Genomic DNA, 17,821 nt, shown 5'->3' with positions numbered 1-17,821 from the left:
AAACCAGTAAGTCTCCAACTTTAGCCACATCAGGACCACCTGGAGGAACTGCAGATGGTGGAGCCCCCACGTCCAGGGTTTCCAGCTCAGCAGCTCTAGGTGAGGTCCATGAATTTGCATTTCTAACTAATGCTGATGCCACTGGTCAGGAAAACCATTTTGAGATTCTTTACCAACTGAGCTATCAAGGAAGCCCCTGAGAATCACAGCTGATGCAAAAACAAAAACCTCTGCTACAGCCCTTCACACTTTCACCCTACATTTGCCTCGGTTGACTTTATCAGGAAAGTAATGATTGCATTTACTCCCTGATTTTACAAACTTGAAAGTTATGCTCTGGGAATATGGGTAAGTTTTATGTTTTAGTTCCATAATGAAATCTAGGCCTCAGCATCATTAACCAATCTGCTTCATAATGAAAATTAATTATTATGGTCATTAGACTAAATGGCTTCTGTCATCTGCAAAGACTTAATTGGTACAGAAAATTGTTTCACTAGTATGAAATAATCAATCAGCAAAGGCTGGCTGTACCCATGCTTTTTTTCTCTACCATCTTCCAATGGACCTACCCAGAAGGCACTGAAAATGGAAAGAGTTCACTTTAAGGAGGGATGGCATGGGTGGCTTTAACAAGCAATGAAAGATGTGTGGTGTATGCATTTTAAAATACACAACTTCATCTTCAGAGTGCACTTTTCATAATTTCAGGGGAAAGCCAAAACCATAGGGAGACCCCTGAGATGGGGTTGGAAGAAAAACACTTTCTCACCAAGGCACACTACAAAAAAAGACAACCTTCCACAGATGTAAACTAATATTAAGAACATGACAGTAGAAAAGATGGTAATGAAAAGTCAACAGAGGATGCAAGGCATGATTGAAAAATGCATGATTGAAATGTCAGAAGTAAAACCACGAGACACTTAGGGGAAAGAGTTTTGGGAGAACACCTATTCCATGAACTCACCAATACAGGTCCCATCTCCTCCATTCATGCTGCTAAGCCTGCTTCTTCTGACGCCTACACCTCTGCTGGGAATGCGGAATACTGGAGGAACCATGCTTGGCAATCAACATCCTTCAACAGTTCAAAACTGCTTTTCATTTTTTAAAATTTTTGTTGGAGTATAGTTGCCTTTCAATGTCATGTTAGTCTCTACTATACAGCAAAGTGAATCAGCTATACATAAACATATTAATATATATCCTCTTTTTTGGATTTCCTTTGGTTTCTAGGACTCAACCTACTTGGAACTAGACTATGCCTCTAAGGCTATTTTCTTTATTTCTGAATATACAAATCTATCAAGTTATTTATTGAACATTTATTTAGCACCTATTTCTGTAGGGTGCAAAATTTTAAAAGCATTTATTGATGACTGGGATAGGGAAAAGAGACAAGGTTATAAAAGAAATAGAAATTTTGTTTCCTACACTTAAGAGTTTAAAATCTGGTTGGAGAGACAAAAATAAACAAAAGTAATTACATCAGAACAATACTAATTCACATATCTCCCAATAAGAAATATAAAAGCAATTTAATAGGAGAAATATTTTTCTTTATGGATTAGCATGAGGCAATATCAAATGCACACTCAGATGCATCTGTGGGTACAGATAAATATTCCTATGAATGAGAAGCTGATTTTGACCCCAATATATTCACAAAACAAATGGATGTTGACATATGCAAAGATGACTGGGATCATTTTAAGCTGATAAATAAATTACTAAATTAAGCAGCCTCAATCAAGCATTATTTGTAGGGGTACCATGCTACCAAAGTTTATCATGTTTGCTTTGAAGAAAAGTTCTTCACGCAGAATTGTGGCTAATTGTATATTGTTCTAAATAATATCAGATGTAGAAGGTAGCAATTTAGGGAAGATTGCTCCTAGGATAACAATATTGAACAAACATGTAATAATAATGGCCCAGCAGGAATCCAAAAATAGGGTCAGCCATTCTCCATATGCTTCCCTCCCTCCCATGAGGAGCTGAGAGAGGATGAACTGAACCCAAGACAACTGAGCCATGTGCTTTCCATCGCGAGCCCCTTCTTGCCCTGCTTGCAGTGTAAGCACTTGACATTTTTATGAGTTGCTTCATCAGTACCAACCAGAAAAAGACTTTAATACAGCGTGCGCTGTGAACATGCAAAGTCAAATAGTCTTCATTAAGATGAAGGAACTGATGCATCCATCTATCTCAGTGGGAGTTAGTCGCTTACACATATCTGAGGGATTTGGCTGAGTGCAACTTTTTTTTTTTTTCCAATTCCCATTGTTTATAACAAGTCTTTTATCATCTTGAAGTCTGAATTAACATTTCTGTCTCTACCAGTTCAGTTGTTTTTCCATTTGGCAAACCCTAGGTTTTTCCTGTTGTCTTCCCTTTGGGGCAAGAATTAGCATAGTTGTGCAATGTTTATTGTTTGCTGTTCCTTTATTTTTTGATGTCATCCTTGACGATGTCAAATCTTCTTCCCTGAGTTGTATGGGGAAAGCCAAAGATTTCCATGAAGGGGGAGTTTGGGAACACAGAATATTCAATAGGAGCCTGAGGTTTTGCTGGTGAAATGCTTTGTTTTAAGCGCATTCAGCAAGCTGAACTCTCAGGGGCTATTTCAGTAGACTCCCCTCCAATTCCCAACCCTACAACTACGCACATACACACACTCCATTGTTCCAGCTGTAGAGGCAGTATAGCAGCTGCAGATAACAGAGTCCACATTAGGGAGGCAGTAAGCAATGTGGTTAGAAGGTCCAACTCCAAAATGAAATATCTTCTGGATTCCAACCCCAGCATTGCCTCTTACCAGCTGTGACCCCGGACCTCTTACTCAACCACTCGGATGGGGATAGAGTCTGAGTTTTTCATTCTATGAAATAAGAGAAAAAATACCATCCAGGAATATCATGAGGAATAAATAAAATAGTATGCATAAAATGTTAGCAGAATATCTACTGAGCACACTACTAAGATATACTGTCAATGATAGCTTTTCAACAATTAGAATAAGACTTTAGGAATCAGTGTCAATGTCTAATGATCAAGGGGTAGATTCTTGTTTGTAGATTATTCAGTAACCAGATTCCTTATCCCTACAATCTCTCATTGCTCTGTTCGTACAAACCATCTAATTTCTTATTCCAAAAGCCTTCCCTAGGCTGTCAAAGGGACAGGAAGGAAAATCATTTCTATTAGTATTTCTTAGCTCTAATACAGGTGGATTGGGGAAGCAATTGAATTAAAAAAAAAAATGGGACATTAGCTATTAAAGATTCAATCACTTTTATTTTTCCTTCCCCCATTTTAGGAAAAGTTAGCAGTAAGGGGGAAAAAAAGACTACATTATAGTACTTTAGGAATGTCCTGGGGAAAATAAATACACCATCTAAATGCGAGGTATCATTATATTATTATCACACTGCATTCATTTAATAAGAGATTAAAGTGTTCTGGTTCATAGCAACTAAACTTATTTCAAACTTTCCCATGGTTTCTTTGATATTCTTTATTTGAAGGAAGCTTCCATTTAGGACAATTGTTGCAATCTGTTGGTTTTAAACCAAAACCCTCTTGGAGATCGGAAGTATCTTTAACCCAATCATAAAATTAAGGGCTCACTTGTTTCCTCAGATTCATATCTTCCCAAGCTAAGGCAATCTTCCCTCATCCTATTAGGCCAGTAACAATTCTGTCCCTTATCCTGCTATATTCTAGGATACATTCATTGACCTCCTTCTCCTAGAATTCAAGGGGGAAAGTGAACTTGAGCAATCCCCAGAATGCTGAGAGTTCTGAAAATTCCATGGCACTGTGTTACAAGTTGGCTTCTCCAAAGCAATCACTAAGAATGAGGTTGGGGTACAAGATTTTTCTTAGAAATCACACTTAGGAAGGGGGAAAAAAAGAAATAGGACGGGGCAGGGGAGAAATCAAATTGTGTGACAGATACCACAAAGCCTTGGTCAACCTAGCAGAGCTCTTGAGAGCAAGAATTTTTCCATCAGAGCGTCTCCCATGGTACAAAATGCCTCAAATGCTGTATCCTCATCATGCTCAGTCATTCCAGATGCTGAGGGCTGAGGCAGAAAGTCCTTCCTTGAAGCAGATCTGCGCCCCTCCATCCCTTGCTCCTCATCTCAACTCTGACCTCCTCCCCCTAATAGGTAAGATACAGGGGAAAGGAATATATAAATAGGTAGTCACATGTTTTCATCAGAATCCAAGATTATGTTAATATCCCATCTAGTTATTAAACACTCTGCCAGTAGGAAGAATGACTATTAAAAGGTAGAGATAGAGGAGCAATGGCTATTCCTGGAATCATCATCTCTCTCTGTTTCTAAACTTATTCCTTTTCCATTAATTCTTACATTGCCAAACAGGTACCACTGCTTACCCAACAGTTCAAGGAAGAAATTTCTGAGGCATTCTCCACCCTCTTCTTCTCCATCACTCCACATTCAATTAGTCACAAGTCTTACAGAACCTATATTCCTAACATTCCTCTTGTCCTCCTCTCCTCATCTCTTCATCCACTAACACAAGTTAAGATCAGGTCGTATCACTTGTAATTATACTTACTTACCCTTCCTTCAAAATTCAACTTGAACTGCCTCTTCCAAGAAGCCTTTCCTAACTTCCAACGTCTGTAGCTCTCAAGAAGATCTCTTGCCATTCTGTATACAACCACTGATCTATATGCCTGTCTCTCTGCTGGACTTTCGGTTTGCAGAGACCCTGAGCAACATCTTATTTGAATTTGTATCCCAGCATCTAACTAGGTGCTTCACACTCAAAACATCTTTAGTATTTGTGTGCTGAATGCATTTATTGCCCACCTGTGCTAACTTGAGCTTTGGGGCCACATAAAAAGAGTCTCCAGGAACTTAAACTCAATCACATCAAATGAAAGGAGGAAAGGAAAGCAAGACTGAAGACACTAGAAAGGAAATCAACATGGTATCAAAAAAATTCTTTTGAAAATCTGAGGTAACTTCCCTCTTGGTCCAGTGGCTAAGACTACATGCTCCCAATGCGGGATGGGGCTGGGGGGGTAGGGGGGTGGGGGGGACTGGTTTCAATCCTTGGTCAAAGAACCAGACCCCACACGCCACAATTGAAAAAAAAAAAAAAGCATCCTGCATGCTGCAACTAAATATTCCACGTGCTGCAACAAAGATCAAAGATCCTGTGTGCTGCATCTAAGACCTGGCACAGCCAAATAAATAATTTTTTTTTTCAAATGAGACATTTGAAAATGAAATAGAAATATACATGAAAATAGGAAAACATAAAATTAAAGCTGAGTAGACAGAGAAGGGAAGGGAGTGCTATAAAGCCTCATTTCTCGAATTATCAACAGAGTAATGTCAAGCTGATGTGAAAGAAAGCCAGAGGAAAGTGTAACCTAACCTAGCTATATTTAAAATGGCCAGAAAGAAGAGTAAATGAATGAACAATGCTAATTAATTAACAATAAATAAAAATTTAAACATCCAGGAAATATTAATCAGTCATTTAAAAACTTTTTAAAGATTTTTTTTAAAGTGAACCATTTTTAAAGTCTTTATTGAATTTGTTAAAATATTGCTTCTGTTGTATTCCTAGAAGATGGGTGAGATGTGAATTATCACATCAAGAACCTTAAAAATATAAGGGATGCGAGACTATGTTCAAATGTTGAAACAAAAAAGAACTATTATTATTAGAATACTCTCTTTCTTCTTCGAAACTCCTCATTTCTTCTCCATTTCCTCTAGTATATCTTCCCATCTCAATTCCTAACCTCAGACATTATTCAGTTCTCAGTCCTGAACTCTCTTTTCTCTTTTACCAACCACAAAGTGAAGTGAAAGTCCGACTCTTTGCGACCCCATGGACTATAAAGTCCATGGAACTCTCCAGGCCAGAATCCTGGAGTAGGTAGCTTTCCCTTCTCCAGAGGATCTTCCCAACCCAGGGATCGAACCCAGGTCTCCCACATTACAGGCATATTATTTACCAGCTGAGTCAAAAGGGAAGCCCAAGAATACTGCAGTGGGTAGCCTATCCCTTCTCCAGCAGCTCTTCGTGACCCAGGAATCCAGCCAGAGTTTCCTGCATGTCAGGCAGATTCTTTACCAACTGAGCTATCAGGAAAGCCTTTACCAACCATAAATTCCGTTTAAAATAATCCTGGAATTCTCATAATTACTGCAGTATAGCTCTTTCACAAACACAAGAATTTCATTTCATATTGAATCTATTCATATGAAAGTCACATCGAAAAAAAAAAAAAGAAAGTCACATCGAATGATATCTTTTAAACCCATTTCTCTTTTTTGGTCTCCACAACCATGATCTAATATTGACGTATAACATCTCTCCTATGGATTACTGCAAGACTGAGCCTTCCCAGACTCTGGTGCTAAATGAGTCTGCTTAAAGGTCTCTCTCTCTTTCTCTCTCTCTCTCTCTCTCTTTCTCTCTCTCTCTCTCTCTCTCTCTCTCTCTCTCTCTCTCTCTCTCTCTCGGTTGCCTCCTACTCAAATGCTTTTATCCTTCACCTTCATCTACAAACTTAGATTTCAACTTTGTCTCTAAAATTGGATACCTGACACCAAACTTCTCACAAATCTTCCATGATCTGGTTCCACCCATCAAACCCACATCGTTAACTGCTCCTGAAACAGAGCCTTCATCTAACCACTCACCAAGTCTCTGTCCATCCGGTAGCTGCGAACCACTCAAGTCATACTGCTAATGGTGAGTCATACTCACTGTGCATGCTGAGTACAGAAGCTTAAAGATATTAGGTCCCTTAATCAAGGACATATTGTGAAAACAAAAATGGGATTAAAACTCAAGTTTTTCTCATTCCAAAGCTACCTTATTAACCACCCTTTAGTCATAATTTTCAACCAAAAGCTGGTACTCTTAGTCACTGTCTTTCTTCTGAACCAAAACATGTATAAATTGCACACACACACACACACACACACACACACACACACGAGTCTAGCCCTGGTTAATGGTGACATTAAATTCCAAAGTATATAATTAAAGATTGATGTCTTACTTATATATGTTAAAAGAGATGAAAGTGTATTTCACTGATCCTAGTTCCTCAATATAAAACTAAAAATATATAAATCAAAGGTCACTGTGAAAATAGAAAATATTTCCATGAGCTTATGAAGACTTTTTGAAAAAACTCTTGGGAGGAAAAAAAAAAACTAAATAGATATATAATTCCCACATTTCTCTGCTAAGACAATGAGCTAGAGTCTGACGCAAATTCTATTTTCTCTTTCATGGAAATAAATGTGTGCCTGAGTTTGTCAGTTTCGTTCTCCTTTCATACTGAAATCAAAGCATATGAATGGCAATTTCTCCTTTCTTGGTGGCACTGAAGTCCCAAGAGCAGGGATCCATCCAAAGCCTATAATACTATGTTTGTCAGAGGTTGCAAAGTGGTGGCCTGAAGACTCAATCTGGCCTGCATGTGTGTGCCACTGGCCCATGCAATGTTTTCCCTTTAATTGAGTTAGTCCCCAGCATTCAAAATTCAAGAAATTTCACATAAAAAAATCCAGATTTCCAGATTTTCTTGGAAAAGACAGAGATCTGCGAACACCAAGCCCACATCCTTCCCAAATCGCTGCTGCTGCCCGGGGACGGGGGCGGTGGGGGGTTGTCTCTGGAACACTCCACGCTTGGCCTGTCCTTATTCATGGCTTCTGTCTTGTCTTGTAGGCATGTCATTCTACACTCTGAGGATATAAAGGTGATAAGAATTTCAGAAAGCATTTGTGGAAGCACAAAGTACATCAGAGAACATGGGAAGAACAGAAATAGGAAATCAGAACATCATTCCAGGTTTTTTGTTTTGTTTGTGTTTGTGTGTGTGTTTGAAGTTATTCATTGAAATGCTCCTCTATGAAGGTGAGAAGTCTACCAAAGTTTCTTCCTCACCTCCTGCTCTCTTTCTCATTTCATCTACACTCCTAAAATACAAAGTTTTTTAAAAAATAACAAAAACTAAAGTGATAAGAGAACCATTTAAATTTCTTTGCCCTAAGAATATATATATGTATATATTTATATATATATAGATATACAGAATATATGCACATATATGTATATACATATATACATATACACACATATATGTATATATACATAAATATATGTTTGTGTATATATGTATATACATATATACATGTATATATACGTATATACATATATACATGTATATATACATAAATATATGTGTGTATATGTATATATGTATATACATATGTGTATAAATATATATATTTTTATATGCATATACATATACATAAACATATGCATATATTTACATAATATATAAATATATAAGTATATATGTGTATATTTATATATACATGTATATACATAAACCTATGCATATATTTGCATAATACATAAATATATAAATATATACTTATATACATGTATATATATTGTGTGTATATATACATGTATATACACATGTATATATTCTGAATCACTTTGCTATATACCAGAAACCAATAAAGAACAGTATATCAACTATGCTTTTATTAAAAAATAAAATAAAATAAGGTCAATTAATGTTTGGGTACAATAGTAAATGTGATCGTCTCTAAGTTTTTTTTAATTCTTTTTCCCACCACTCTCGCCTATGCTGCCCTGACTGGCAATACTCAGTTTGGAAGACAATTATAGTTATGAGGTGATCAAATATTATAGTAATATTTTTTAAAGTTTGATATTTTAATAGTAACTTACAGAATAACCTAGAAAAAATGGCAGAACAGTTTGAGGAAAATACAGACTACAGGCATGAAAAGTAACCAACACAATGTGTTCAGTCAAGTCCAACTCGTGACCTCCTGGACTGTAGCCCACCAGACTCCTCTGTCCATGGAATTTTCCAGTAAAAATACTGGCTTCCTACTCCAGGGGATCTTCCTGACTCAGAGACTGAACCCGTGTCCCCTGTGCCTCCTGCACTGTCAGGCAGACTCCTTACCACTGAGACACCTGGGAAGCCCAAAACAACAAAAAAATCCTGATAATCAAACAGAACACTGGGGATTGAGACGGGGGGATCCTTAAAACCAAATCAGACACTACTATATTTAAAATAGGTGATCAACAAGGACCTGCTGTATAGCACAGGGAACTCTGCTCAACATTCTGTAATAAACCAAATGGGAGAAGAATTTGAAAAGAACAGATACGTGTGTCCCTGAATCACTTAGCCGTACACCGGAAACTAGAGCAATATTGTTCATCAACCGGACGCCAATACAAAACAATATGTTTATTTAAAAAAAACTAAATGAAGCAACAGAGTAAAGATCTTTGGTTTTAAAGATGTCTTTAGGAAAGATATTCTATTTCATATATATATTTCAAAATAAGCAGTCTCAGCAATTTCCAATGGGTTATTATGTCATTTTTTTCTATACTGCTGAATAAAAGTAACCTGTGATTAAGTAGCAATTCATGATTTAAGGAACAGATAGTATTCATTGAACATTTTATAAGAGCATTTCTAGGGCCTTCTCACCTCTTAGGAGCTAGGTTCGATTTATACACTGTAATTAAACAGATAGCCAGAGCCAGAGAGAATTCATCAAAGAAAATGGAAACTTATTTTTGAGTAATTAGCTACTCTGGTGATTGATCAGTTACTTCTTTATTTTTTCTGTTCACTGCCAATTCCAACTATATATTTTATCTTATTATCTACGAATCTCCAAGTGGAAAATGTCTAATAATTTCTCAAACTCTGCTCAAGTGTCAATGAAGAGAATAATAAAAGAGGAGCTCTTTCTTTGCAGAACTGGTTTTCCAAACTTTACATGTGAGCTCCTTTGAAATACTGGAGCTCTGTCCTGCCATTCCCATGGAAGTGGCTCTGCCTGAAAATGCAAGGCTAGAACAGCAGAATAAGTAATAGAGCAAGGACTTATTAGATAATCAGGACACTAAAGAGAAAAGTGGATATTCTGGCTTGAGGTTAGGATAATACATTTAAAATCTTCTGGAGAAGAACAAAGAGGAAACTTACTAATTTGAAAATTGCCATTCTTTTTTTTTCCAGAGCTACCACCAATTCATTAATGCCCCTTTTGAAAAATCTCTCAAATTTTTCATTTGGCAAACAGATTTTCTTCATTGCTTCATACTGATGGGGGGTAAGGGGGAGTGATGTCTTCTTATGTATAAAATAAACCATATGAATGTGCAAATTTAGACAAATGGGAAAATAAATGGATGGTTATTATGCAAATAGCAAAAGCCAAATGGATATGTAAAGCGTCTTAGACCACAGTGGTGCCTTCTCAAAGAAACGTTCTCTTTGCTCTTGCCTTTGAGCCTCAAAACCCTTAAGAACCCAAATCAACTCAAGAGATCTAGCTTTAAGCCTTTGACTTATATTTATTTCCGTTTCTTCTTTGTCTAAACCAGATTGGACAGTCCTACTATATATAGGCATCTATAGGGAAACATGAAAGAATTAAGAAATAGGATTTTCTATAAAATAAAGTCTACCAAAGATGAAACCACTAGTAGAAAAGTACCTTGCACCTTCAGAGAATACACTCAGCACCTCCTAGCATGCAAAGTACTTTTCAGCGATGGAATCATCTTCTTGGAAAATGAGAAGGTCTTAGCAAGTAAACTGGAGCAATACTTTTCAGTGGACATATTTTACAGGAATTACCTTCTTCAAGGATGACAACCACTAAGTTTAAATTCTAGAAACTGGAAAGTTTTCTAAAACTCTCATTGCCCTTTTTAAATTATAAACTGGCTGTCTTCTCCTTTCCTGGCCATCTTGGCAGGTGGAATTTGCTCGGGATGCTGGTGTGTGTGATCCAATGAAAAAGCCCTTCTAGGTCTGTGGACCTGGGAGTCTGCATTTCCTCCCCTCTCTCTGTAAACCATGTAAGTCTAGCTTCTTTCCTTTGAGTCCATTGAGATTGTACTACATGGATGGTCACTATCAATTTTTTAACAACCAATCCAGAAGTCTTTCCTAGTCATCATGATCCTATATCAAGTGTCTCTACCCCAAATCACTGGTCTCCCATACCTTCCAGCCCCTCTGGTAATATCAGAGGTTTCAATATATCAATATATAATAGATTATAGCATATATAATTAATATTTTATATCTCCTCTCTCTGACCATTAGATAATTTTTTCCAGTGTTAACTACCTGTTCCTCAAACAAGAAATGATTTATCCTTTTAATCAGTGGGCATTTGTTATAACCCTCTACACCTAAGATGAAAGTAGGCCTCAATCTCAGGCCCAGGGAATAGCCCTCACACACACAAGGCTTCCCTTGTTCTCCCTCTTCTCTCCCCTCTGCCCAAGATTTACAAATTTTGCCATGCTTCCCCCAATATATCAATAGAAGGGAAACCAGAGGCTAAGACCTATTGCTGACACTGGGATCTATGGTCCCAGACCCTAACCATTCAACCAACCTCTTATGTGGGTCAATTTTACACCCTTTGTGGAACTAAAAATGAAAGTGGAAGTGCTAGTCACTCAATCATATTCGTCTCTGTGACTTCATGGACTGTAGACTGCCAGACTCCTCTGTCCATGGATTTCTCCAGGCAAGAATATTGGAGTGGGAGGCCATTCCCTTCCCTAGAGGATCTTCCCAACCCAGGAATTGACCTCAGGTATTCCACATTGCAGGCAGATTCTTTACCAGCTGAGCCACCAAGTAAGCCAAGTCTGTGGAGCTAAGAGACATCTCAAGTACACCTGATCCCTCATGTATTCATCAGTAAAAGTTGCTCATTCGTGTCTGACTCTTTGCGACACCATGGACTATAAAGTCCATGGAATTCTCAGGCCAGAATACTGGAGTGGGTAGCCTTTCCTTTCTCCAGGGGATCTTCCCAACCCAGGGATCAAACCCAGGTCTCCCACATTGCAGGCGGATTCTTTACTGGCTGAGCCACAAGGGAAGCCCAAGAATAGTGGAGTGGGTAGCCTATGCCTTCTCCAGTGGCTCCTTCCGACCCAGGAATTAAACCAGGGTCTCCTGCATGGCAGGCAGATTCTTTATCAACTGAGCTATCAGGGAAGGAAGGAAGGAAGGAAGGAAAGTTGCTCAGTTGTGTCTGACTCTTTGCGACCCCATGGATTGTAGCCTGCCAGGCTCCTCCGTCCATGGGATTTTCCAGGCAAGAATACTGGAGTGGGTTGCCATTTCCTTCTCCAGGGGATCTCCCCGACCCAGGGATCAAACCCAGGTCTCCAGCATTGCAGACAGATGCTTTACCAGGGAAGGCCTACCTAATTGATGCGATCCATACTGGTTTCCCTTCTATTGATATATTGGCAGAAGTGTGGTAAAATTTGTAAATCCTGTGCAGAGGGGAGAGAAGAGGGAGAACAAGGGAAGCCTTGTGGCGGGGGTGGGGGGGATGCAGGGGAGAGGGGAGGTGGGTAACTCCTACGCCTGAGATTGAGACTTACTTTCATCCTAGGTGTATTCATCAGAGCATGTGACAAAATTGTCCCTCCAAATGACTGGCAGCCAATCAAGGGGGTTAGTAGAGTCAGGTATGGTCTGCCATGACTACCTGGGGGCCTGGGCAGTAACACAGAGTTGTGATTAAAAGTATTATCCATGGGAAATGAGGAGAGACAAGGCCAAAGTTCTTAAGCATGCCTGTATCACTCTTCAAGGTGTCTTTCATTTGCCCCTTCAGATTTACTCTTCATTTTTCTCCTGTCTGCCCTAGGCCAGGAGGATGACCAGTATGGACGGCATCAATAGGGCTCTGGTGTTCCCTGTTTTCTGATTAGGTTTGATCAACAGGGCCCCTGCGAGACACTTAAGAAAGGGAAGAAGCAAAGTTAGTGTATTATTGCCCCAGCTCCCTTCCTACAAGGCTGTTTCCGAGTGATGGTTCATTCAACACCACAGACATCCAGGTGGATTCTCCACCGACTCTCCCCTCCTGGATTCCAGGGGCGCTTTCGCCCCTGACCCTTGCAGGCCTAGTGGTAACAGGTCTTCCGTTGCTAGTCCTGAGTTCCTGCATTATTCCTTATGGCTCACCTACACCCCACCCACGTCTTTCTAATTAGTGCTCCCATAAATAAAACTCCGTGAGTTGTTGTAATTTTGGTATGCCTCTATTTCCATTGGAAACCTGACTTACATTGCCAAAAAATCACCAACCTCGTTGGCATACCTTGTTTTACTGCATTTTATTTTCCTGTGATCACAGATACTGCGTGTTTTTACATATTGAAGATTTTGGTAACCCTGCGTCGAGCAGTTCTATCAGTCTTATTTTTCCAGTGGCATTTGCTCACCTCATGTCTCTGCGTCACATCCTGGTAAATCGAGCAATATTTCAAACTTTTTCATTATTATTATTTTTATTGTAAGCTGTGTTCAGTGACCTTTGCTGTTACTACTACTACTCACTGAAGGCTCAGATGATAGCATTTTTTGGCAATAAAGAGTTTTTATTTAAGGTATGTTCCAGGTGGCTCAGTGGTAAATAATCTGCCTGCCAATGTAGGAGCCAAGGGAATGCACGTTCCATCCATGGAGTGGGAAGATCTCTTGGAGAAGGGAATGGCAACCCACTACAGTATTCTTGCCTGGAAAATGCCATGGAAAGAGGAGCCTGGCCAGCTACAGCCCACAGGGTCACAAAGAGTTGGACATGACTGGGCACGCAAGCACATACATTTTTTTAAACATAATGCACACTTACTAAAGGATAATGTAAATGTAACTTTCAAATACACTGTGATTTTTTTTATGTACACAAATTTACGTGATTCACTTTATTGCAATATTTGCGTTATTGCCGTGATCTAGAACCAAACCCATAGTATCTCCAAGGTATGTCTCTATAGGATTTTCAAAAAATACATATAACAGACCTCAGCCCAGACCTTCTAAATCAGAATCTTTAGAAGTAAAGCCTGAAGAATCATTTTCAATAAGCTTTCTCATTGATTTTTACACAGTGATTGTGATGCACTGGTCTAAAGCAGGGGTTGACAAACAAGGCCTGTAGACCAGATCCACCCTGCCTTCTGTTTTGGTGTAGCCTGTGAGCTAACAGTGTTTTTTACATTTTTAAATGATTAACAGAACTCTAAAGAATGTGATGATCTTAAAATTATATGAAATTCTGTCCATAAAGTTTTATTTGAACATAGCCATGTTCATACAGACCACTCACTATGCAGAGTAATGCTCTCTTATGCATTCGGAATGACAATTCCAACTGTTACATGGTTGTTGATCTATTTAATCATATGGATATTTACATGAGTACATACTGTGTTTTAAATGTTTGAACCAGAGCTAATGGACACTACAGTTGGATATATTTAAGCATTCACACTTAGGATCCTTATTCTGCAGCTTATTTGCTGGGTAACTTTGGTAAGTCGCTATTTTCCCATTTATATGATTTAATTCCTGCTCTCTAAATAGTTATGAAAAAGAAAAGAGAAAAATTTTATGAGAGTATAACAGAAGGCACATATCAGGTAGTCCATAGCTATTAATTCCTTTCCTCTACCCCCATCTACCCCTTACCTCACTATATTTTCATTCTTTCACATACAAAAAAGTCAAGGAATAAGGACATCTCTCTCACTAGGAACTTTCTCCAATGATCTGAAAGTTTCCAGGTTATTTGGGAAGGCAAAAATAGGCCTCAGAAATGCACTAATGAGGAAATGAGCGTCACAGAGGTCTTTATCTCGTCAAATACAATAGCCCACACCCTGTGGGCACTCCATAAACATTAAATGAATTGGATTTTATTATGCTGTTAGACCACATTCAATTCCTCTGCTGCCTCCATCATCAGAAAAGCTGGCGTAAAGTATATGGAAATAAACAATTTACTCACTGGTCCATGCTTTGAAATGAAAACTTGCATGTCGCAGCTGAGACATTAGGCTTTGATAGATTCTACCCTTGGGGTCTGTTTTTAAAGTGTAGCTTTGTTTCTCTTGTATCAGTATACAAAAGTTTTCTAAGAAACATGAAGACTTTAAGATTTGTTACACAGCATATATTGTATTGTACAATCCCCAGAGTCCTACCAATTGAAATTGGCTTAGAGAAAAATGAAGCCTTGTCAGAACCTTAGAGTGGAAGACCAGAAACGAGAGGTAAACCTATCACTGAAACTACTTTTCCACATATGCTGAAGAATAAGAATCTATATGTATAGTTTCAAAGCTGAAAAATACCTTGGAGATGACTTCTTCAGAGGATTTTTCACACTGGGGCCCTGGGGGTCTTTGGAGAGCCAAATTGGAAGGATCCCTTCAGCCCCAACCAGTTCTTCAACCACAGAAACTTTGTTTTTGTCTATTTCGTGTATTAGAGTGAAAAACAGGTCTCACAAGTTTCAAAAGTGTTGAAAGTTGGTGACCCATTGTCTCTTACATTGTATCAGGAATCAGCAAACACTTTCCTTAAAAAGCCAGACCAAAAAAAAAAAAAAAGCCAGACAGTAAATATTTTAGGTTTGCCTACCCTACTGGTCTCTGCCACAACTACCCAACTTAACCATTGTAGGTGAAAGCAAACACAAACGATATGAAAATGAATGACAGTAGCTGTGTTCCAATAAAACTTTATTTACAAAAACAGGTGTCACGCTGAATCTGGCCTGGGAGCCATAGTTCATTGACTCTTACTGTACATGATAGAAGTCAGTTCTGAATGAGTTAAACTGACTAATCTAAAACCCCAACCTGGCAATAGCTATGAGACCAGGATTCTTTCCACTACATTGCTAATTGAGATCAGAAAAGGCAAAAATATACAAGATATTTTATCTTTTGAAAGGTGGTAGATTGTATCAGAAAAGGTTCTATTCAATAAGTAAATGCCTAGCCTGTGGCTTGTACTACATCCTGCCATAATTCCAATCGATACTTTCATTATAATAACTTGTCTATTACTATAGCTAAAAAATATGCCTCAAGGTGAAAAAGAAAATCTGTAATGTTCTTATGTAATATGACTCATTTGGTTTTTCCAATGTCATTCAGTAAAAGGATATGTCACTTAATTAACTATTGATTTGATCAGTCTATCTATAACAAAATGGCATCTAAAGTGTTGTAAGTAAAAATTTATTTGATGTCTGCAACTCAGTGAATATAGCTTGATGTGGTCATTAAGCCATAAGCAAATGGAAATGAATTTGTTTTCTGTCTCCCTTTCCATTCTGTTATACCTCTGGCAGTGATGTCAACATAACAGACTCTGATCCCCTTCATTAAGGTACCTTTCCTAATAACAGGGAGACACCCCACTGTGTCATCCAAGTCCCATTCATGACCATGTAGGAGATTTAGCCACTGCTCTTGGGATCCGATCCCCATATTCTTGCCTCTGCAGCTTTTATCCAAATACAGGGGAAGAGAAGAGGCTTCCCAGGTGGCTCAGTGGTAAAGAATCCACCTGCCAATGTAGGAGACACAGAAGACTCAGGTTCAATCCCTGGGTCAGGAAGATCCCCCGTAGAAGGAAAATGGCAACCCACTCCAGTATTCTTGCCTGGGAAATCTTATGGACAGAGGAACCTGGTGGGCTACAGTCCAAGGGGTCGCAAAGAGTCGGACACAACTGAGCACATATATAAGAAAGGCGTGGGGAGGAAGAAGGCCCAGAGAGCAATGGCAATCAATGCAACTTCATCATCGATGCTTCCTGACACCACTTCTTTATCCCAAATTCGGTACTATTTTGACCTTTCCCACATCATTAGTTTCAGTTGCTTGTTACGCCTTCCTTGTTCACAGGTTAGTAAAAGCCCAACTGGAAGGAGCAGTAGATCAAATCAGAGCATATGGGAAATAGCACATACCCCTGTAATTCACACAACATACGAGGCAATAAGGAACAGGAGAAACTAAAATTGCTGTGATGCACATCTATTCTTATGACAGCTGTAATGAAAATGGAAAATAGTTTTAGCATAGCATTCCAGTTAAGTCTCAAGATGGTTGTGTTGTGGTTTGCCCGGGCTCATCTGCCCACAGAAAACAATGGAGACCTGAAATTTCTTTAGGAAACAATTACAAAGATTCATAACTCCCAAATGTCCATGAAACATGCAACAGAATTTTAAGACGATTTAAAGGGACAGTTCTCATATGTGAATTCCCATCGCCGTAAGCAATGGAAACCAGGACTACCTCCTACTTCTCTAGACAAAAGCCATAGAAAAATATTTCCCCAAAGAAAACCAATCTTGTGCATTCTGTTTATTCTTTAGAATGATGGGGTCTTGAAGAAAAGATCTTAAAAAGCAGCCACTCAAACACCTTGATTTTATTCACAAGGAAACTGAGATACAGTTAAGAAGAGTTTCCCAAGGTGACAGTGGTGGTTGGTAGCAAACTCAGGTCTTGGCCCCCGGCTCTATAATCCCCCCTCAGTTCTATCTGCTACACCCTTTGGTCTCGTTTCATTCTAGTTCTATGTACCATAGTGATAGTGTCAAACTTTTTAAAGCTTCTTTTCCTTCTAGAATGAAGCAATCAGTTAATGCTTCATGGGGGAATGACTGGCACAACAAAAACCTGGTGAAAATTGTTCAAGATTACTCGAGAAGTTTACAGAAAAGACAGAAAAGATGGTTTTGCTTGTATTCGTTTTCTGGTTTTGCTTTGTTTTCAATTTTCTGCCCATATCTCGCGCCAAGCAATCACCCCCTTCTAAATGTGGAAGAATCTAAAAGAATGATACAAAGGAACTTATTTACAAAACAGAAAC

Source organism: Cervus elaphus, chromosome 21, assembly GCF_910594005.1.
Source record: "Cervus elaphus chromosome 21, mCerEla1.1, whole genome shotgun sequence".
NCBI lineage: Eukaryota > Metazoa > Chordata > Mammalia > Artiodactyla > Cervidae > Cervus > Cervus elaphus.
Note: the sequence above shows the minus strand (reverse complement) of the source record.